At 43.0% G+C, this 23044-nt stretch overlaps 1 protein-coding gene across 1 annotated transcript in view; it reads left to right on the forward strand.

The window, feature by feature from the left end:
- The window catches only part of LOC124710762 (melanopsin-like), a 178850-nt gene that overhangs the window by 131126 nt on the left and 24680 nt on the right, over window positions 1–23044 (forward strand). The window lies entirely within an intron of this gene.

Raw genomic sequence — 23044 nt, forward strand, 5'->3', positions numbered from 1 at the left:
GCGGCATAAAAGCGCAGCTCGGTATGTGGTTTATCCAGATCAAACTATCGGGACATAATCGCTCTTGCTCACAGTCGCCGTAAGCCTGGACCTTTGGTAGCTCTTAACTTAAGCCAGCCGTTCGATCGGATTGATCACGACCACCTGGAAGAGGTGCATCGCAATAAGGGATACCGTGATACTGCCGTTGGCGTCGGGATGCATCTCCTTCATGTAGCTACGTCTCGTATACTCTGCAATAGCTGTCTTATTCCTCTCATCTCGATCCGTGATCAAGGCTGCCCGCTCTCTCTCTATATTAGCAGGTCCTTTGCCTCTCCATTTTCTGCGATCCATTGCTTCCTTCTTAAGGCTGCTGTATGTTGTACCGTCCATCATGTCATCCAGTATCTGGAATCTCTTCCTTCCTCGCTTCCTTTTCCCTTCTACATAACCTTCTAAAACTGTTTTTATCAGTCCGTCATTCTTTCTTAACATATGCCCAATCCAGTTTCTTTTTCTTCTCTTTATTACATCTAGTAACTGTCTTTTCTCTCCCACTCTTCTCAGTACCTCTTCATTTTTTACTCTGTCCATCCAACTTATTCTTTCCATCTTCCGCCATGTCCAGATCTCAAAAGCCTCCAGCCTTTCTCTGTCTTTTTTCCTCATAGTCCATGTTTCAGCGCCATATAGAAGAACACTCCATACAAGACATTTTATGAGTCTCTTTCTGAGTTCTCTGTCCAGACCGCTGCAGAAGATTCTCCTTTTCTTATAAAACGCCTCTTTTGCCATTGCTATCCTTGTTTTAATTTCTGTGGTGCGCTTCCAGTCGGTGTCTATTCTGCTTCCAAGATACTTAAAATTTTGCACCGGTTCCATTCAGCACAATTTTTATTTCCTTATTTCCTCCTATTGCCAATACTTTTGTTTTATTTGTGTTAATTTTCATTCCATATTTTTTTCAGTTAGTTGCAATGGTGTCCACCAAATCCTGTAATTCTTTTTCTCCTGTGGCTAGAAGGACCATGTCATCAGCAAATCTCAAGCACCCTACTCTTCTTCCTCCAATTTCTGCTCCTTTGTCATCTAATGAGCATTGGTCAATCATATTTTCCAAGTACAGGTTGAAAATAGTAGGTGATAAACAGCACCCTTGTCTTACGCCTTTCCCTAGTCTGATCCAGTTTGTACTTTCTCCTCTCACTTTAACTGAAACTTTTTCATTAAGGTATAATGAGTTTATAAGTCTTCTGGTTTTCCAGTCCACTCTCTTTTCCCTCATAATAGTCACCAGCTTGTCCCAAACCACATTGTCAAATGCCTTTTCTAAATCGATGAAGCACATATATAGGTCTCTTCCTTTTTCAATAAACCTTTCTCCCAAGACTCGTAGGAGCCCTGTTGCATCTCTGGTGCCCGTATTCCGTCTAAAGCCAAACTGCTCCTCACCGAGATTCTCCTCTGTTACTTTTTCAAGTCTTTTATTAATTATTCTTAACATCACTTTGGCTGCATGTGAAATGAGGCTGATGGTCCTGTGCTCGCTGCATTTCTTGGTTCCTTGTTTTTTCGGTAATGGAATCATTACTGTTGTCAAAAAGTCCTCAGGCCATTCACCACTGTCATGTATTTTATTACATAACCTCAATATTTCTCTTATTCCAGTGTGGTTCAAGCATTTTAGTATGTCTCCCGGTATTGTATCTGTACCTACTGCTTTGCCATTTTTCATTTCAGCAATGGCAGACTTTACTTCTTCCATTATGATGGTCGGTCCTTTCTCTTCATCACTTACACTGTTGTGTGGTTCAAGTTCCAGAGTTTCTGGTTTGCTATTTGTGTCATATAGCTCTTTTATATATTCTTCCCATCTCTGGAGGACATCGTCACGGTCTTTGTACACTACCTCTTCGTCTTTACTCAAAATTTCCATAGTAGCACTTCCTGCTCTGTTTTGTTCCCATTTCATAGTCTTTACTCTGTTGTATAGTAAGTCGTATCTTCCCTTCCTGTCCAGTTCTTCAATTTCATCACATTCCTCTTTTAGCCATTTTTTCCCAGCCTGCTCTGTTTCTCTTCGCAGTTCGTTATTTAACCTTCGGTATATCTTTCTTGCATCTTCAGTGTTCTTGTTTTTCAATTTTCTTCTCTCCTCCATCTTGGAAATCATTTCTTGTGTGACCCGTGGTTTTTTTGACCTTTTCCCTTTTACATATCCTATATTTTGCTGCCATGCTTTAATGATTCCTTCTTTCAGCATATTCCAGTACTCGTTGGCATTATCAGGTGCTTCTTTGTCTCGTAATGTGTTTAGAAAGTCCCGAGACAGCATTTCTGTAATTTGTTCTTTGTTTGGACCTTATCTTCTCTAAATCCCACTTCTTCATCATTGTCGCCTTTTTCGGTTTTTTCGTTCTTATTTCTATTTATGCCATAAGTAAGTTGTGGTCACTATTAATATCTGCACCTGGTAATGTGTGCACCTTCTTGATTCCATTCCTGGATCTTTCTTCTACCAGTATAAAATCGATTTGGTTTCTGTATTTATCCCCTGGTGATTTCCAAGTGTAGAGCCTCCTTTTATCGTTCTTGAACCATGTGTTTGCCGCTATCAGCTGCCTTTCCCTGCAGAAGTCAATTAACCATTCACCTCTGTCATTTCTCTTTCCAAGACCATGACTGCCTACTATGTTTCCCTCTTTCCCTTCTCCTACAATGACGTTCCAGTCTCCCATTACTATTTTGCAGCATTTTTTATTTTCGTCCATTATTCTCTCTATTACATTGTACGCTTCCTCTACAATTTGGTCATCATGTTCTAAAGTTGGCATATACACCTGGACAATCAGTAAATCTTTTTGTGCTCCTTTCAGCCTTACACCAATAACCCGGTCATTTGCACAGTCTACATATTCCACACATTTAGCCAATTCCTTTGTCACAATCATTCCTACTCCATTAATTCCTTTTACTTCTCCTCCTGAGTAGTAGAATACATATTCATCTGACTGCAACTCTCCATGTCCATTCCATCTTACCTCAGCAACTCCTACGAGGTCCATATGATTCTTTTCCATCTCTCTTTTCAGGTTTTCTAGTTTTCCTGCTTGTAGCAGAGTTCTGATATTCCAGGTACCAATTCTCGTTTTGATTTTTTGCCTCCTTTCAAGTTGTCCCCCCCCCCCCCCCCCCCCCCACCCCGGAGATCCGAATGAGGGACTATTTTACCTCCGGACACTGATTTAACATGAGAGGAAGCCATTTTTTGTGCATAAAATGGAGACTGCATTATGCAGGGAAGATAATCTGCGGTGGTATTCCGTTGCCTTCCGCAGTTCTGGAGGCCGCCCCTAACATAGGATACAGACGCCTTTTGCAGCCGCCCGCTCCGGGTCAGACGCTGCATGAGAAGTATAGGTTGGAAAATGAAAGACCCCTAGCCCTCGAAACCTAATAGCGTCAGGGTCGGAAAAGAACAAGAGCTGGCCGAGGGTGGCCAGATAGGAAAGATAAAACTGAGGAGCCTGGCATAAGTAAGTGGAAGCAATGCCAGGACTCAGCTCGGGGCCCCGTGGTCGCCAGCCACGTATCACTAGATGTGACTCCCTGAGGGGAACCGACACAGTACGTAACTGTAAGTCTGGTGTCTCGTATCCCCCACGTGGCACAGACACTCCGTATTCCGCCATCCATGACCCGTCGCATGCTAGCGGCATTGGGTTCATTTGCTTGCCACGGGTTACTGCTCAATATAAGGTACCAGACCCTCATCCTCCCGCGATGCAGGGGCGGTTTAGGTCTGTATCATGTGTCTGACAGAGCGGTAGCCCTTTTCTGGCTCTCACATTACATTGTGACGCCGTAGTTATACGGGCCTTACCAGCCTGTTGCTAGAGGCCCTTGCACCATACTCTCTCTCTCAGCACCCATCCATCTCCCGGAAAACCCGTCGCCCTTCTTTTACTTCCGCCACTTTTTCTCGATGTGAGCTACGTCCGTACACTGATACGGCCAGCGCACTTAACATCCACGAAGGCAATCTATGGTCCTTCAGCAGCACAGTTCACCAAATGCGGTTGAGAAAAAGCATCCCCACGACGGCTGGCGTGCCGTTTGGCGGCGATCGGTGTGCGTTCCTTATCTCGACACTGCCGTCCTGTTTGCGTGGTATCTTACCGTCAGTGGGAAGCAAGTATGCCCGTCATGCTTGCACAGGATTATGTCTGATACCTTACTGTCAATGGGAAGGATTCACCTCGCAGGCACCCCGTTGTGTGTAGCCTGTTGACCACCGCCAGGTGTGCAGATCGGTGAGAAGTGTCTGGTTCTTGGTGATACAGAAGTTGTCCCTAATTACCCGTACGACTACTAATCAGAAACCTACTCAGTTGCTCCTCTTTCCGGACGCTGGATACTTCCCACAAGCGAAGAAGAACTCTGTAAAGTTGATTTCTGGACACACAGCTCCGTACTTGCTGACGTCGAAGAGAGTATCTTTGATTTTTGGCAGTCCTTAATGAACGCCATTGTGCAATTGTCCGAAATCCAAAATACAGATTTTTTTTCTCCAAATTCCTTTGCAGTGTATTTCTTAACCCACCCCAAAGCTGGGGTGTTCCCGTCATGAAGAGTTGATCCCCGCCACTTCCACACTTAGAACCGATTTATTTACTGGTCATCGCAATGTTCTTCTCGGAAAAACTGTACGTTGTAGTCTCAATGAGTCTGACTTCTTGCTGCGCCCTCCTCCTCGCGACGCCGATTTCCTGTTATTCTTGGTGGTTTTAATGTTAAGCCATAAATAAATGAAAATAAAAAGAAAGAAAAGGAAAATAAATAAGCGATGTTTAGTGTACCTCTACTCCACGTTCCCTACGCTTTCCTTGATTCCTTGAGGGTCGAGGGTGCGAACGGGACATGGTGGCCTCGGGTTGTGACGCCTGCCTACTTTGCCACCACCCCTCCCTTTGGGCGCCGGGAGGGTTCCTTTAAAAAAACATGATGGTAGAGCACTTGCCCGCGAAAGGCAAAGGTCCCGAGTTCGAGTCTCTATCCAGCACACAGTTTTAATCTGACAGGAAGTTTCAAGTCTGGCAGTTTCTGAAACTCAGCTAGATGCACGAAACCAGAGACAATAGTCTGGCAGTTTCTGAAACTCAGCTAGATGCACGAAACCAGAGACAATCTGTTCCGATCCAAAGCGGCACACGTGATTAGTAGCGACATGAAGCACCACCTGCAGTTTGCTCCAGCCTGTGATCTTCATGGCATCTTCTTTATAGGCTGGTTCTTTGCCCAGTATCCCAATATCCTGTTAATGAACTGAAGTCTGCCACCTAATGTAACTGTGACTGAGCGTTTGTTTCTATATCCAGAAACTGCTAAAGCGATATGTTTGTATGAGTGGGTACTCCAATTTTGACTTGTTGGTATTACAGACGTAGGTTACAGTTTTTAAGCGTTTTCTAAAGCACAAAATCCTAAACCTCTTTACATTTAAAAACTTTACAAATATTAGCCTGTCTTGAAGTCTTAGGAAGACTTTTTTGGTTTTGTTAAAAATCGAGATATTGATCTCAGATATATTGACCAGGTAACTAATTTCGGTCAGCTATGATCATCTTCAGACCTGAGTGAAGACAGTTCCTTACGTAATTCGTGTCATTGCCTATATGCTTGCCACATACAGATCTGTATACGCAATCACAGGAATTGTGTAACGTATTGGATTCAATCAGTTCTGAAGATTGTCATAGCTCAGCTAAATTAATTACCTGTTTAATAAATTTTTGTAATCCCTAACGGGATTTATAACATCTATTGCTTCCAAGCTTTTTACAAGGATAATGTACAGAAGAATAGAAGAAATAATTGACGATTTGTTAGATGACGATGAATTTGGCTTTAGAAAATGTAAAGACACCAGAGAGGCATTTCAGACGTTGTGCTTGATAATCGAAGCAAAATTGAAGAAATATCAAGACAGGCCCCAACGATTTATTGATCTAGAAAAATCGTTCAACAATGTAAAATGATGCAAGATGTTCGAAATTCTGAGAAAAATTGGAGTGGGCTACACGCAAACACGGGTCAAAAAAATGATTCAAATGGCTTTAAGCACTATGGGACTTAACATCGGAGGTCATCAGTCCCCTAGACTTAGAACTACGTAAACCTAACGAACCTAAAGACATAACACACGTCCATATCCGAGGCAGGATTCGAACCTGCGACCGTAGCAGCTGCGCGGTTCCGGACTGAAGCGCTTAGAACCGCTCGGTCACCGCGGCCGGCTACACGGGTCATATACAATAACAAAATGAATATATGAAACCTCGTTACGAATTTGTCGCACCCCGCTAATCTTAGGTAGACCTTCTGTGAATTTTTTTTCCGCAGACAGTACTTCGTAACATCAAGCATATCCGGTTGATGAGGTACACAAACAAGACATCTCCTTTATCTACGAAGTAAAATCCCTAGCGATTGTTGGCCCAAGGAAAAAGTAGTACTGACTGTTTGGCACGTTTAACATAATTAAAAATATGTTAAGGTTAGGTTAGGGTTGTTTAACGTCCCGTCGACAACGAGGTCATTAGAGACGGAGCGCAAGCTCGGAATAGGGAAGGATGGGGAAGGAAATCGGCCGTGCCCTTTCAAAGGAACCATCCCGGCATCTGCCTGAAACGATTTAGGGAAATCGCGGAGAACCTAAATCAGGATGGCTGGAGACGGGATTGAACCGTCATCCTCCCGAATGCGAGTCCAGTGTGCTAACCACTGCGCCACCTCGCTCGGTAAAAATATTTTAAGATCTATAACAGAGTAGATATCTGTATATGATTCCTGAAAACATAACTTAGGATTGCAGCTCCGTGTGGAAGTGTGCAACTGATTGCGGCGAGTCAAACAAGAAAACTTCTCTCGAAATTTGACACTGTAAACGCTTCACAAAAATGATGTGAAATCGTCACAAATGATCTTAGAAGGGTAGGTGAGAATAAACGGAAATCTGTTTTATAAAGACAGACACACCTTATTATTGATCTATGTGTCATGAATGTCTCTTCGTTGGAATTGTAATGAACTGTATCAATGAAAATATACCTAGCACTAGATCAAGGCATGTTGTGCACAAATAAAATATGAAAAATGTCTGGCGTAGCATCTACACAGTGATGAAGAAGAAAGCAGGAACAGCAAAGAACGGCAGTCTACCAGCCACGCAGTGGCCAGCGCGACTGCTGTCAACGACTCTTCGGGTTGTTCACAACGGAAGAGTCCGCCCCCGGTTGCAGAGTGATCAGCGCGACAGACTGTCAATCCTACGGGCCGGGTTCGATTCCCGACTGGGTCGGAGATTTTTTCCGCTCAGGGATTGGGTGTTGTGTTGCCCTCATCATCATCATTTCATCCCCATCGACGCGTAAATCGCCGACGTGGCGTCAAATGGAAAGACTTGCACCAGGCGGACGGTCTACCCGCAGTCTACCCGTAGTCACACGACCACTGAAGAAAGATGGATTCGAGACCATTTTTCAATGACTGTTTTATTAAATGAACGTAGAACAGCTATGTTCTGTTTGACGTATGATGTGTTCGTATGTTTCCATACTTGTGTCACTCTGGAAGTGGCATCATTTAGGTCGTTGACGATTATGGAACGTTGTTCTCGTTCAAATATACTACGACACCAGTTAGTGTCCAAAAGTTAAGCGTAATCACGAAAAGAGGACATATCGCCTTATTGGGATATCGGAAGGATTTCTGAACAAGCTACAGCTTAATCATGAGACATTTTTCGTAGAACAGTTCAGAGCAAAGTGTGAAAACAGTTCTGATAGCTAAGAAAAACTTTTGTAAAGAAATTGCACATCTGGGGAATGTCACGGACAAGAAGCTCTTTGCACAGCGAAGCGGCACAGAGCAACGGTAGGCGATCTCTTGGTAGTCGGTCCCATTCCTCAGTACGACGGATGCAGAGGCCTCTTAGTATCCTTGGTGGACGCTGAAGGGAAGCTTTTCGCCTCCCTAACGCATCCCAGGCATTTCATAACATTCAGATGCGGGGACCACGCTGGCTAGCTCATGTGACGAATATGTTCACCTTCAAGAAATTCGTCCAACACAGCGTTATCGTCCGTAAGTATGACTTCGGGACCAATTGCATCTCTGAAAAAGCAAACATGAGAGAGCGGTGCCTCATCTCTGCATATCTGAGCGTTTACAGTACTCCTCGACCACTAATCAAGATGTGATGGCTCTTCCCTAAGTGTTGTTGTTCCAGCACTCTGGCAAATCGAACATTATCTACTCCAGGCAGCAGTGATATAGTTCTGCTCAGAGACGCAATGGGCGGAGGGAAATGTGAAAATGTTAAAATGTATGTGAATCCCTAAGGAACCAAATTGCTGAGGTCATCGGTCCCTAGACTTACGCATTACTTAAACTAACTTATGCTAATAACAACGCACACACCCATGCCCGAGGGAGGACTCGAACCTCCGGCGCGAGGGGCCGCGCAGTCCGTGTCATGGCGCCCTAAACCGCGGGGCCACTCCTCGCGGCTAGGGAAATGCGAATAAGAATTGGTGTAGAAGGTAGAAGAATGTAATACAAGTTGGAAAGAAAATTCTCTTCTTTGCAGTTCGCGAGTTGCGCGAACTTCCGGAGTTCCTCCCTCCCAGATACCGATTGTTCCGCTACCGCTTAAGTTCTACTAGCTGTTTTGTGTGCAGACTTTGAAGCAGTAGGACGTTTTCACATGACCTGCTAAGAATAACTTTAACGCCATAATCCTGTTAGCTGCATCTTTTTTGGCGTCACCCTCATTTTAAATGGGGTAGCGAGTCTCTCTTGTCTTCGAGACAGGGTTCATGCTGTTGTTTACATCATATTTATTTCCCCGGTAGCCCACAACCCCTTTCCTATAGGTGACTCAGAAGGCTATACATCAACTCACTTGTTCTGATTATATGGAAACCACTCACATTTTTGTCTTTACTTTACAAACGACATGTCCGGTTATAGTACAGCATAAATATGAAAGTTGTAGGTGCGAAGCAGAAACGCAGAGCAGTATCTCAATAGCTCATGGCCAAGCCACTAAGTGTCTGACGCATCATGTGAGGTAACTTGTGCAGCCGTACTGATGTAACGGGGCGTGCGTAGGATCTGTCATTCTCTGAAACTGAAGATGTAAATTCCAGTGTATCGAGTATGTGTACTAATGAAGGAAAAGAAGCATTACAAAGACGGACTCCCTAATTTTATGTACGTTCAACGTCGAAAAACTATGGAAAGCACACATATGTGCGTTTATATATCAATAACCTCAAATCTACACTACTGGCCATTAAAATTGCTACACCAAGAAGAAATGCAGATAGTAAACGGGTAATCATAGAACAAATATATTATACTACAACCGACATGTGATTACATTTTCACGCAATTTGGGTGCATAGATCCGAGAAATCAGTACCTAGAACAACCACCTCTGGCCGTAATAACGGCCTTGATACGCCTGAGCATTGAGTCAAACAAAGCATGGATGGCGTATACAGGTACAGCTGCCCATCCAGCTTCAACACGATACCACAGTTCATCAAGAGTAGTGACTGGCGTATTGTGACGAGCCAGATGCTTGGCCACCATTGACCAGACGTTTTCAATTGGTGAGAGAACTGGAGAATGTGCTGGCCAGGGCAGCAGTCGAATATTATCTGTATCCAGAAAGGCCCGTACAGGACCTGCAACATGCGGTCGTGCATTATCCTGCTGATATGTAGGGTTTCGCAGTGATCGAATGAAGGGTAGAGCCACAGGTCGTAACACATCTGAAATGTAACGTCCACCGTTCAAAGTGCTGTCAGTGCGAACAATAGGTGACCGAGACGTGTAACCAATGGGACCCCACACCATCACGCCGGTTGATACGTCAGTATGGCGATGACGAATACACGCTTCCAATGTGCGTTCACCGCGATGTCGCCAAACACGGATGCGACCATCATCATGCTGTAAACAGAACCTGGATTCATCCGAAAAAATGATGTTTTGCCATTCGTGCACCCAGGTTCGTCGTTTAGTACACCATCGCAGGCGCTCTTGTCTGTGATACAGCGTCAAGGGTAACCGCAGCCATGGTCTCCGAGCTGATAGTACATGCTGCTGCAAACGTCATCGAACTGTTCGTGCAGATGGTTGTTGTCTTGCAAACGTCCCCATCTGCTGACTCAGGGATCGAGACGTGGCTGCACGATCCTTTACAGCGGTGCGGATAAGATGCCTGTCATCTCGACTGCTAGTGATACGAGGCCGTTGGGATCCAGCACGGAGTTCCGTATTACCCTCCTGAACCCTCCGATTCCATATTCTGCTAACAGTCATTGCATCTCGACCAACGCAAGCAGCAATGTCGCGATACGTTAAACCGGAATCGCGGTAGGCTGCAATCCGACCTTTACCAAAGTCGGAAAGGTGATGGTACGCATTTCTGACGAGGCATCACAACAACGTTTCACCAGGCAACGCCGGTCAACTGCTGTTTGTGTATGATAAATCGGTTGGAAACTTTCGTCATGTCAGCACGTTGTAGGTGTCGCCACCGGCGCCAACCTTGTGTGAATGCTCTGAAAAGGTAATCATTTGAATATCACAGCATATTCTTCCTGTTGGTTAAATTTCGCGTCTGTAGCGCGTCATCTTCGTGGTGTAGCAATTTTAATGGCCAGTAGTGTACTTAACTTATGCGAAATGATCTTGTGAAATATTGTTATTATTTCATAATTAATATTTCAAATATATTGTAATACCTTTTTTAATTTAGAAAGTGAAGAGTGCTCCTGCTGGGATCTCTCACTCTCCTGTCTGTCAGCCTTTGTACTGATAGGACGCACTATAACTGTGTTCCTTGCGTATCAGTAATTAATCCTTCCTTTGTGTAGACAAATGGGATGTAAGTGAGATGTGTTAGCTTTAGAACCACTTGCGATTAAATTAATGTAAATTAGTCAAGTCTCATGAGTTCTCGTTTTTAAGAGTTCTCCTAATAGATATACGATACATGACATGTAATGGTTTATTGTTACAGCCAACGACCATTACGAGTGTAACAGATCGTAACGTCGAGACGCAATAGCCGAATACAATTAGTATTCAGCCATTTATTGATTTGCAACTTGTTACAGCGTCCCTGAGATTAATTGCCGATCATCACGAAGCGTTTTCCAAACTTGACCGCAAGCGCGGAACGTTAATTATTTGCCCACACTTTCCAGGCTATAATTCCGTTTCGCCCGTAAATAACAGACATCGGCCCCGCAAAATTGATGTTGGTACTAAAAGATGTAATCATTTCTCAATCTCACAGCATTTTCCTCGATGTCAATTTGGGTACTAACAAATTGTGTCCACTATGGTTCAAATGGCACTGAGCACTATGGGAGTTAACTACTGAGGTCATCAGTCCCCTAGAACTTAGAACTAGTTAAACCTAACTAACCTAAGGACATCACACACATCCATGCCCTAGGCAGGATTCGAACCTGCGACCGTAGTGCGTCCACTATCAACAGTGGCCGTCTGCACCAGTTAATTTTAACAGTTTTCTTTTCAGTGACTAATTTTAATTTCTATTTAAAGTCTAATTTTAGTAATCTTGGGGGCGAGCAGACGCGTCAGATTTACCGTGGCGTAATAACAAAAATTCTCAAAATACTGCGGAAGCAGAGACTGTTGTACTCTCCGTTCAAACAAGACTGCACAAATGTCGACAAGCAGAAGTTAGTGGAAACAAGATCCGTATTGAAGTACACAACTTCCACTCATACCTTAGCGAGAGATCTTGATCTTGCCGAGACCCCGAGAAAATTCTCATTCAGCGTAAATCCGCTTAGCATGTCGAAGTCACTCGCTCACCAGGCTGGAATAACAATAGACGACAAGAAAGTAAAGATGAAGTTTCGAATTTCGCGTTTCATAGATCATTCACGCGGGAGGATCGCTTGAGCGTTTGATCATCGCGCAGAATTCCCTATGGGAGACTTAGTAACAAGCATCCCTGGCGTAGAATTACAGCTGAAAACGTTCAACAAAAGTAACCTACCAGGTCCAGACAGAATTCCTGTTCTGTTTCACTCAGTCCTCTGTGGCATCGGACTCGTACTTACTTTGCGTTGATTGAGATCTCTCACTCATCGCAAAACCCCAGGAAGAGGAAAAAAGCACAGGTGATTCGTGTATAGAAAAACAGTATATGAACGGATCTAGAAAATTATGGATCAATATCCTTTAGATTGATTTGCTGCAGACTTCCTGAACGTTTTCTGTGTTCGAATATAATAAATTTTCCTCCCAGACGTAAAGCTTCTGTAATATAATGAAACACCTTCAGCCGTCGTTTCAGTGTTATTTATTTCCCTACGATAATATTTATTATACTTCAATGTAACAAATTACATAAAACGACGGCTGCAGCTGTTTCATTTTATTGCATAAATGAACGGCAGATGTCCCGCAGGCCATCAGTCAGATGGATGGGCCTCTCTTCAATGCCAAGTCGCGTCGCCACTCTTGTACGTGTGAAAAGTGCTTATACTGACTGTTAGGTTGGTGGTCGTAATATTCTGGCTGATCAGTATATGTAGCAAGCAGAGTTGTGACGGATGGGGAAGATCTGGCGCTGTTAGAAATCCTTTATAGATAATTACTTCGAAAGTTAAGATAGCTGCATCAAAGATTCGAACAAAGGTAAGGCCTTGTTGACGAACAAGAACAAGATAACGTCAAAATTAATCTAAAGAGCGGAAAGAGACAGAAGTTCTAAGAGTTAAAGCGTAAAACACTGCCTAATGATCTGACTAAAATTCCTACAGAATTTTACTTCTGACGTTTATTTGTGGTAGACTTCATGTCCATTTACACTCCTGGAAATTGAAATAAGAACACCGTGAATTCATTGTCCCAGGAAGGGGAAACTTTATTGACACATTCCTGGGGTCAGATACATCACATGATCACACTGACAGAACCACAGGCACATAGACACAGGCAACAGAGCATGCACAATGTCGGCACTAGTACAGTGTATATCCACCTTTCGCAGCAATGCAGGCTGCTATTCTCCCATGGAGACGATCGTAGAGATGCTGGATGTAGTCCTGTGGAACGGCTTGCCATGCCATTTCCACCTGGCGCCTCAGTTGGACCAGCGTTCGTGCTGGACGTGCAGACCGCGTGAGACGACGCTTCATCCAGTCCCAAACATGCTCAATGGGGGACAGATCCGGAGATCTTGCTGGCCAGGGTAGTTGACTTACCCCTTATAGAGCACGTTGGGTGGCACGGGATACATGCGGACGTGCATTGTCCTGTTGGAACAGCAAGTTCCCTTGCCGGTCTAGGAATGGTAGAACGATGGGTTCGATGACGGTTTGGATGTACCGTGCACTATTCAGTGTCCCCTCGACGATCACCAGTGGTGTACGGCCAGTGTAGGAGATCGCTCCCCACACCATGCTGCCGGGTGTTGGCCCTGTGTGCCTCGGTCGTATGCAGTCCTGATTGTGGCGCTCACCTGCACGGCGCCAAACACGCATACGAGCATCATTGGCACCAAGGCAGAAGCGACTCTCATCGCTGAAGACGACACGTCTCCATTCGTCCCTCCATTCACGCCTGTCGCGACACCACTGGAGGCGGGCTGCACGATGTTGGGGCGTGAGCGGAAGACGGCCTAACGGTGTGCGGGACCGTAGCCCAGCTTCATGGAGACGGTTGCGAATGGTCCTCGCCGATACCCCAGGAGCAACAGTGTCCCTAATTTGCTGGGAAGTGGCGGTGCGGTCCCCTACGGCACTGCGTAGGATCCTACGGTCTTGGTGTGCATCCGTGCGTCGCTGCGGTCCGGTCCCAGGTCGACGGGCAGGTGCACCTTTCGTCGACCACTGGGGACAACATCGATGTACTGTGGAGACCTCACGCCCCACGTGTTGAGCAATTCGGCGGTACGTCCACCCGGCCTCCCGCATGCCCACTATACGCCCTCGCTCAAAGTCCGTCAACTGCACGTACGGTTCACGTCCACGCTGTCGCGGCATGCTACCAGTGTTAAAGACTGCGATGGAGTTCCGTATGCCACGGCAAACTGACTGACACTGACGGCGGCGGTGCACAAATGCTGCGCAGCTAGCGCCATTCGACGGCCAACACCGCGGTTCCTGGTGTGTCCGCTGTGCCGTGCGTGTGATCATTGCTTGTACAGCCCTCTCGCAGTGTCCGGAGCAAGTATGGTGGGTCTGACACACCGGTGTCAATGTGTTCTTTTTTCCATTTCCAGGAGTGTATGAAGAATTTTTTTTTAAGGCGTAAAATCTCTTTTGCGGTAACTAACGATGATCTTGTCAAATTCTGGTCGTTTAGCTCATCCGTGAAATTCAGAAGTCCGCAGATAACGGAGTCTAGGTCGCTGTATTATTCTTTGCTTTCGGAAGGCAATCGTTACAGTTCCGCACTCTTGTTTAGTGATCTAAATACGAGATTACAGAATATAAGACCTGACTTGCGAGGATATTCAGAATTTCTCAAAGAAATTGAGAAACTGAAAGTCATAGATGAGTGGAAGCTAGTTAAATCATAATCGCCGAAGTAGAAAGGTTATGAAATGCAGTTTGCCAACAGTAGAAAAAGCATTTTTGAAAAAAATAAAGAGAGAAATATAAATGTTAAGAAGTGTTATTTGAAACTGTTTGGAGGTGCAACGTGCACTACCTACAGTACAGAAAAGAAAGCAAGAGTACTTGAAATTTTTGCTACGGAAGAATGCTGAAGATAAGAGAGTGGGCGGTGAGGGGGGGGGGGGGGGGGGGGGTGCAGACTCGGATATTTGAGGAAAAAGTACTGCGTCGAATAGGGCAGAATATCAATTTTCGCCACATCTTGAGTAAAAGAATGTATCATTAGTTAGGACACATTCTGCAGTAGCAAGGAAGAGTTCATTTGGCCCAAGATGTACAAGGAGGAGGTAAAAATTGTAGACAGAAACGAAGACCTGACAGCACTAATCAAGTTCACGTGGACGTAGGTTGCAATAGTTACGAAGGAATGAAGAGTGTTGCAGTGGAAAGACTTGTGGCAAGAGCTACATACGACCAGTGTTTGGCCGGAAGCCACAACTGCTTCGAGAACAACATATTCACAGACACTTACACACACAAGGGTAGCAATAAGCATCAACGGTCAGACAACTTGTGCGGCGTAGCGTATATTCATTGCGGGCCATAGCGTAAAGTTATGAATAAATCTCAGAGAACGACATTAAGTAACTGAATGTCATCACTTTCATACAACTTACGGGACGTAAACAGCGCACGGGACGAAAGTTCTCAGGAGGCATACATTTTATGAGTTCCACACTAAGTCGGCGTTAGGAGTGACATTAAATTTAAATTTCAGAATGTTATTTTGTAAAAAAAGAAAAAGAAAAAATAATTCTCAGTGTAAGTTTTCTGAAAATACGTAATGTGCAACTTTCGGGATTTGTTTGAGATGGGGCGGCAGAGAGGTTTGAGAGTTTTCCCACTTGCCGCGTTCAGTTTGATTGAATGGTAGCTGATGTTCGGTCGGAATGTGGAGCACCATCAATGCCTTCCTGTCCGTCTCGCAACAGTCGTCACCCACACTTTCACCCACATCGTGTATCTATCCGTTATCGTACCTGTATTACCTCCATGTATATGTATCTTACGTGCTTCAGGTTCCACCATGGTTTCAGTCGTCGTCCTGTCAGTTTGTGACGAAATTAAATGCTTACTTCCTTGTTGACGTCACATCACAACAAATCAACGGCTGCCCTGACTACTGAATGGTCAGCCTGAGGGACTGCGGTCCTAAGAGGCTCGGGCTCGATTCCCGGCTGGGTCGAGGGTTTTCTCCGCTCAGGGACTGGGTGTTGTCTTCATCATCATTTCATCCCCATACGGCGCGCAGGTCGCCCAATGTGTCATATGTGTCATAAGACCTTCACCAAGGCGGCCGGACCTGCCCCGTAAGGGGCCTCCCGGCCAATGACGCCAAACGCTCATTTCCATGTACCACAAATCAACATCTACCTCCTCATGATTACCCAGAAATTCACTCTATGAACAGCGAGCGCAGGCACCGCTTGTAGTGGGAACAGCGACAGTTAGAAGTTAAAAATTGACACTTCACTCTACAGACGAAACCTTCTTTAGAAGTTAAGTCCCTAAGGGCCACACGTTACATGTATCTGTTTGTGTGTAGTGCCGCCGTCATACATAAGAAAAACACACACACACACACACACACACACACACACACATATATATATATATATATATATATATACACAGATACATTTAACGTATACTCTTGGCTACTTAACACATGAAGGCGCTCGCGCCTGTCGAGTGAAAGATGTCAAGAAATGAGGTTGCTTGCGACTTGAGACGGTTCTACAGTTTTAATTCACTCATAAGTGCCTGGCGGATGGTTCATACAACCTCTAGAGCCTTACGCTCTCGAATAGCACGCGGGAAAAACGAACACCTAAACCTTTCCGTGCGGGCTCCAATTTCTCTCAGCTCATCGCGATGGTAATTTTTTCCTACTTAGGTGGAAGACATCGAAATATTTTCGCATTCTGAATATAAGTTGGTAATTGAAATTACGTGAAGAGACTTCATGCGCCACGAAACACGCCTTTATTTTAATAATTGCCATTTCAACGTGCTTCTCACAATCGTTAGTACTATCTCCCCCACTTCGCAATAATGCAGAAAGACGTAGCTATGTACGACATTTTTCACTGCCCCACGGAAACGTACTTGGTAAGTAATCGATACCACGCTGCAAAACTTTAGATGCGTAGTATAGGCAGTTTCTTTTGTAGATTTGTTGCATTTTCTGTGTGCTGTTAATAAAACTCATTCTTTGATTCGCCTTCCGTACAACATTTTCTATGTGATTGTTCCAGTTTAAGTTGTTTCTAATTGTATGCTTAGCCACTTAGTTCAATCGACAGACCTTCAATTTTTACAGTTTATCGTTTAACCAAAATTTAACGGACTTTTTTTAGTGCTCTTGTGAAGGACCTCACATTTGTTATTGTTCCGATTGATTCCCCGCTTTTCGCGTAATGCAGGTACCTTGTATAAATCACATTGCGATTCATATTGGTCTTCTGGCTTGTTTTCTAAATCGAAATTGACGACATCATCAGCCAACAATCTGAGAGGTGGAAGTCGAATGCTGTGTTTCCAAATTTCACTCTATAAACATTCTGCGTATAATTTACCGCATAATTGCTGTAAGGATACGTTTATGCACCTAGTTATCGATGCTAGCTACATAGTTGGACTTTGTGACAGGCTGTAATGTGTTTGGGCAGCAGCCGGAGTTAGGTTTAGCCGGCCAATCAAGCACCACCCACCTAGTTGTGAACTAGGGCTAGAGTGTTTGAGGAGACCCGTAGTTCTGGCGTGCGTGCGTAACTTGGCATCTCGTTTCGGTAACCCGATGGCGTGGTCCAGTGTTTTCGGAACGGTGGTGTGGTAAAGAGCAGTTGCCAGTTTCCAGGCAATGCATATTTACATTACGAGTTTGTTAATCATTCGCCGACATTGTATGGTTCACGCACTTCTACTTCCTTGGTTCGCGTCTGGAAGTTTCAAGTACAGAATTTCATCCACATCTTCATTGCTTACTAGAGTTGTCTTTCATGTTGAGATAAGGTCTTTACAGTTTCGTTGTGGAAATTATTAAAGGCATCTCGCATTGAACTCCGTGCTACATTTCACGCTTCTGTGAAATGTCCAGAATATTTGAGAATTTGTGTTCTTTTATATCTGACTTGCTCTTTTCGTTGGTTCTGCAACAGTTTCCTGACCTGTTTTGGGAACCGTGGGGAAGCTCTTCCTGTCTGAATTAACTTGATATGAAATTCTCAATGTCGTAAACATGGTTTTTTAAGCTGCATCTAGTGATAGCTTACAGATTTAGTTTGGACACCTCCTTTTTAGCAAGGCTTAAAGCAAATTTTTATCTGTGTTTTAAAAGGATACAGGCAGTTTGCATTCAGTTAAGGTTGATGCGAATGCTACGGTATTCAGTCTTACTAAGTACTCCCTGTATCCCTCATGTCACTCTCTACTTGCTCAGGATTGTTTGTGTTTAAGACATCTAGTGTATAACACAACCGTTTACACTTGGTGTGGGTTCTTGAACTAACTGCTCTTTTTTTTTTTAATTATTATTGTTCTGCAGCTAGTTTTGGCAGTAATTTCATTATCTTGCAAGCTCCAAAATTTTAAAGTGGTGTATATTTTATATCTATAAGTTTAAAATTAGTTATTTATCTATTTACACACTGGATAAGTTACATGATCAAAACAAGTAGCTATCTGGTACATATCATTTAAACCTCTTACTTATATTATTACTAGCATGGTATTGCGCTCTTCCGTGCGTTATTTCATAGACGTAGCACGTATTCTACACTGTTTGGCAGCACATGTCAGAATTATCAGCAGAAGATGACTAATGATTTTTACTGCACCTTAATACCTTAGCATTAGGGTTATAGAACTGTTTGAAGATTGCAAACGTTTTGTACTGCATTGTGTAGTTAATATCCCAGTATGGAGGCGCTATTATGTGTAGCAGACTCTACAATCATGGAAACAATTAATTCATACCTACGTGAATGTATTCTACTATTGTTCTGTATGCCAGTTTATCGATGTATCATGTAGTTTCCACTGTGTTAGAGCAGTAGGCGAGAAAATTTCGAACTGGAAGAAGAAACTGATAACATAGTATGGGTTACTATGTTGTCTGGCTGACTTTCATATCAGTTAGAGACGTGTTCTTGCCAAACTTAGGTGTGATAATATCATTGTTTACTTTGCAGATTCTCGTAGAGATGCACACTTTAACCTTATCATCATGTGTATTTTTCAATGAAATACAACAATTTCCTTTACTTTACGTCTATGGTCACAAACTTTTTTTCCAACGGATTACCGGTTTCTGTCTATAATGACCATCTTCAGATCTATTTTATAAAAGCAATGTCCTAGTGTACTGCAGTACGTTAGGACATTGTTTTTATATAACGGGTCTCAAGATGGTCATTATAGACCGAAACCGATAATCTGTTGGAAAAAAAGTTTGTGACCATGGAATTAAAGTAAAGGAAATTTGTTCTACATTCGGATCACTGTTTTATTCGAGACAATGTCGCAGCTTGCGAAACAGAACCAGATTGGGTGACGTACTTTTATGAATTCAATATATGGTACAAAGATCGAACTATGCTCCATGATAACTTATTTCATTAATGCCAGTAAGCAAATCATGTGTAAATTCATAACTGAAGAAAATTAGATATGAAAATACTTAATCCGAAAGTCCATTTATCACGGTATAACTGTATATGGGTGTGGGGGGCCAATTTATCATCGGATATATATATATATATATATATATATATATATATATATATATATATATATATATATATATAATTATGATTTTGGTTGGGGTGGCTTGAAATATTGTGGGCTAGCACGAAACTTTTAATTAACTTATACCGCGATAACACTCGTACGGACATCGGATGCTCCGAAGTACGTACGATATAATATTTCTTTAAACACAATGCGCGACTCACCGCCTTCTAATAAATAGTTTGCGTGAGCGCTGCTATTTAGAAAAGAAAATATGCGTATTCTTTCGCAAGCTGTAATTATTATATGGGTCTCAGGGGCTGCTGGTTATTTATGTACCAAAAGCTTAACTGAGCTTACTGAATGGAACGATTTTCAATATTTCTTGTTCATTATTTGCAAGGCAAAACTGGAGAGAATCTCACCTGCCGTTAGGCGGCCAAAATGAAACATACTGAACTCATTCAGTGCTGTAGATTTTGGTGAATGAAATTTGTTACTACGCTTCTTAACTTTTAAATTAATGAAAGATCAAAATTGAGATGTCTCTCGCATTTACATTTAGTAGTAAGACATGAAATTTTAATTAAATAATACTAAACGTTCCTAGGGGAGATGAGCTCCCTGCATTACGAAGTTCTCTAAAAAACTTTGTTAATGAAAATTAATGGTTGCGACCATGATAAGTGACTACTAAGTCAATTATACATACTTTCTAATAACAATTTCTATTATATTTTGCAAAAACTACAGTAAAACTTACGTTAATTATCAGACAGCACTACAATGGTGGCCTACGGCTAAAGGAAACAAGCCAGCCTTTGCAAAGAGTGATATAGCAGCCGAACTTTTCTTGTGAAACAAAGCAGCTTAACCTAGAAGTGTTGTCATTTTGCCTTTGTGTAAGCCGAGTGTATTTTTTTAGATCTTGTTTGCAGTGGTGCAACGAGTGTTTTGTGGTCAAGGTGATACATAGTAAGAGAAATAACACAATTTCGTTTTGGTGCAATGTCTGAACTTTCGTTCGCGATGTGGAATGTGTAATAATACTTGAGTATTGCAATAACCAACCTCGCGCATGTCTGTGCCTGTGTGTGTTTGTGTGGAAAGGTGAGGAGGTAGCGGTTGGATGGGGGGGGGGGGGGTTGGGGGGGAGCGACAGTGTAGCTGAGGTATTTTAGATGTAGAAATACTTCAGACTATGCTCTTTTCGTTACTTTTTGGATAGATACTTCCGAACATGACGAAAAAAGTTCATTTTTAGTACTGCCTCGATGGCTGCACTGGGGCTTCACTGCGATCAGCTGTATCATTTTACTGGCCTGAAAATTACTGATTTCATAGTCTGTTTCATTCTAATAGTCACTGTCATTCTAAGACATAAGATGTTACTTGATGAAATGCAAATGATGACAGAGATAAGAGAGGCTTGGCTTTTCATATGACGATAACGTCATGGATATGTGACATGTGGTTGGTCACACGGTAGGTAAGTGAGGTATAACTTGCCGCTATCTTGAACTTCTTATTTTATTGCCAGTAACTGCAGTGGTATAAGATAGATTATATAATGGGAAAACAGAGATTTAGGAACCAGGTTTTAAACTGTAAGACATTTCCAGGGGCAGATGTGGACTCTGACCACAACTGTTAGTTATGAACTGTAGATTAAAACTGAAGAAACTGCAAAAAGGTGGGAAGTTAAGGAGATGGGACCTGGATAAACTGAAAGACCCAGAGATTGTACAGAGTTTCAGGGAGAGCATAAGGGAACAATTGACAGGAATGGGGGAAAGAAATACAGTAGAAGAAGAATGGGTAGCTTTGAGGGATGATATAGTGAAGGCAGCAGAGGATCAAGTAGATAAAAAGACGAGGGCTAGTAGAAACCCTTGGGTAACAGAAGAAATATTGAATTTAATTGATGAAAGGAGAAAATATAAAAATGCAGTAAATGAAGCAGGCAAAAAGGAATACAAACGTCTCAAAAATGAGATAGACAGGAAGTGCAAAATGGCTAAGCAGGGATGGCTAGAGGACAAATGTAAGGATGTAGAGGCTTGTCTCACAGGGGATAAGATAGATACTGCCTACAGGAAAATTAAAGAGACCTTTGGAGAAAGGAGAACCACTTGCATGAATATCAAGAGCTCAGATGGAAACCCAGTTCTAAGCAAAGAAGGGAAAGCAGAAAGGTGGAAGGAGAACATAGAGGGCCTATACAAGGGCGATGTACTTGAGGACAATATTATGGAAATGGAAGAGGATGTAGATGAAGATGAAATGGGAGATATGATATTGCGTAAAGAGATTGACAGAGCACTGAAAGACCTGAGTCGAAACAAGGCCCCCGGGGTAGACAACATTCCATTAGAACTACTGACAACCTTGGGAGGGCCAGTCCTGACAAAACTCTACCATCTAGTGAGCAAGATGTATGAGACAGGCGAAATATCCTCAGACTTCAAGAAGAATATAATAATCCCAATCCCAAAAAAAGCAGGTGTTGACAGATGTGAAAATTACCGAACTATCAGTTTAATAAGCCACAGTTGCAAAATACTAAGGCGAATTCTTTACAGACGAATGGAAAAACTGATAGAAGCCGACATCGGGGAAGATCAGTTTGGATTCCGTAGAAATGTTGGAACACATGAGGCAATACTGACCCTACGACTTATCTTAGAAGAAAGATTAAAGAAAGACAAACCTACGTTTCTAGCATTTGTAGACTTAGAGAAAGCTTTTGACAGTGTTGATTGGAATACTCTCAAATTCTGAAGGTGGTAGGGGTAAAATACAGAGATCGAAAGGCTATTTACAATTTGTACAGAAAGCGATGGCAGTTATAAGACTCGAGGGGTATGAAAGGGAAGCAGTGGTTGGGAAGGGAGTGAAACAGTGTTGTAGCCTATCCCCGATTTTATTCAATCTGTATATTGAGCAAGCATTAAAGGAAACAAAAGAAAAGTTCGGAGTAGGTATTAAAATCCATGGAGAAGAAATAAAAATTTTGAGGTTCGCCGATGACATTGTAATTCTGTCAGAGACAGCAAAGGACTTGGAAGAGCAGTTGAATGGAATGGACAGTGTCTTGAAAGGAGGGTATAAGACGAACATCAACAAAAGCATAACGAGGATAATGGAATGTAGTCGAATTAAGTCGGGTGATGCTGAGGGAATTAGATTAGGAAATGACACACTTAAAGTAGTAAAGGAGCTTTGCTATTTGGGGAGCAAAATAACTGATGATGGTCGAAGTAGAGAGGATATAAAATGTAGACTGGCAATGGCAAGGAAAGCGTTTCTTAAGAAGAGAAATTTGTTAACATCGAGTAGTGATTTAAGTGTCAGGAAGTCGTTTCTGAAAGTATTTGTATGGAGTGTAGCCATGTATGGAAGTGAAACGTGGACGATAAATAGCTTACACAAGAAGAGAATAGAAGCTTTCGAAATGTGGTGTTACAGAAGAATGCTGAAGATTAGGTGGGTTGATCACATAACTAATGAGGAGGTATTGAATAGAATTGGGGAGAAGAGGAGCTTGTGGCACAACTTGACTAGAAGAAGGGATCGGTTGGTAGGACATG

Source organism: Schistocerca piceifrons, chromosome 1 (genome assembly GCF_021461385.2).
Source record: "Schistocerca piceifrons isolate TAMUIC-IGC-003096 chromosome 1, iqSchPice1.1, whole genome shotgun sequence".
In the NCBI taxonomy this organism is placed as follows: domain Eukaryota; kingdom Metazoa; phylum Arthropoda; class Insecta; order Orthoptera; family Acrididae; genus Schistocerca; species Schistocerca piceifrons.